We start from the raw sequence: 1568 nt of genomic DNA on the forward strand, positions 1-1568 counted from the left end.
CAGTCGGGCTGCTTTTGTGCGCCGTTTCCTCCCCCACTCCCGGCTGGAGAAGGAGCCTTCCTCCCCGGGGTCGGGCACCCCCCGAAGAATGGCCGCAGCCCCTCCTTCCCCAGCCGCTAGCCCCGAAAGGAAAGACCAGAAGCGAGGCGCGTGTGCGGACACCCCACGTCCTTGATTTGATTTACTTTCGAGTAAATGTAAAACCAACGCCTCCACGTCTTGGCTTGGGAAGGCTTTTTTTTTCCCCGAAACTCGGGGGGGAAAAAACCAGACCTCGACTACTGGGAACTTCAGATCGCCCTTGAATTGGTGATCAAATTGTATGGTCGAGTCTTCATTGGCTTCTGACCCTGAAGGTTGGGGGGGCATTCATTATGCGAACAGGTAGTTGGGGTTCAGCTGTCTTTTTGTGGGGAGCCGTCTCTGAGTGACCCTCCACCTGGATCTGACCATAATTTAAACCTAACGTTGAAAAATTCAACAAAAGGAAAGGAAACATGTAGGCATGCCTGAACGGGCGACTTAAGATAACGGAGATGGGTACACACTCGGTTCTCATCATGCCCAGTGACTATGATCAGGCCGGGAAACCCTCACCACGTTACTGAATCAAATGGAAACCTGGTAGAGGCTCAGACACCTGTTACAATTCAAAGATCCGCCTCAGAAATGCTACTGAGGCAAATATCTGTGTTTCTTAGGAACTTACAGATCTCACGATGCTTTCTTCCAAGAAAGGAAAGCAGCTGAGATTGGATCTAGGCCGGGGGATGTCTTAATCATTCACCCAGATTCTGATCTCCCAACGAGTTTATAAGCTGCTTTTAAAGTCATTTTTTACACGTTTATCTGATTTCTGAATAGTTAAGTTCCAGTGAATTTAAAGGCTTTCATTAAAAATGTGGGCGTATCTGCATGTGAGCGGATGCGCCTGGAGACGGATAGAGGAGCGGTGTCTAGGTTCCTAAGACCATCGAAAATATGTGTTTTCCCATGGTCTTAGGCGACCCCTGTGAATGGGTCGCGACCCACAGGTTGAGAACCACTGTTTTAAGGAATGTCTGGTCTGGGTCTCCTTAAGGTATCATCACAAATAACTGCATTTGAACATTTTGCTAAGAGAAGGAACACACTATAGAAACAGACTCAGAGAGAACAGGCAGACAGCTCTGATGGGGGTGGGGTGAGAAGGGTGGAGGGATTGAGCAAAAAAAGAGAATTCATGGACATGGACCAGGGTATGGGGGAATAAATGGTGGTGGAAAGTAAAAAAAAGGAATAAAATAAATTTGTGGGGTTTTTTTTTGCTTTAAAGTATCTTATCAGATCAATTGTAAAACTGAACATATGACAAGTTTATAACTTTAGTAATAACTGACACAGAAATTGATCTAAGAGGAATGAGAGAATTGCCCACAGCAAAGCAAGGCCATTGTGCCTTCCCCAGCACAAACCTGTTCTCCTGTACCTTCCTCCTTCCCTTCCTCACCTGGACAAATGCAAAATGGCAGCAAAGGTTAAATGGGAAGGTGACGGGAAAAAGCTTTGTAGAGGGCAAGAACAGGGAG

Source organism: Myotis davidii, unplaced genomic scaffold (genome assembly GCF_000327345.1).
Source record: "Myotis davidii unplaced genomic scaffold, ASM32734v1 scaffold754, whole genome shotgun sequence".
NCBI lineage: Eukaryota > Metazoa > Chordata > Mammalia > Chiroptera > Vespertilionidae > Myotis > Myotis davidii.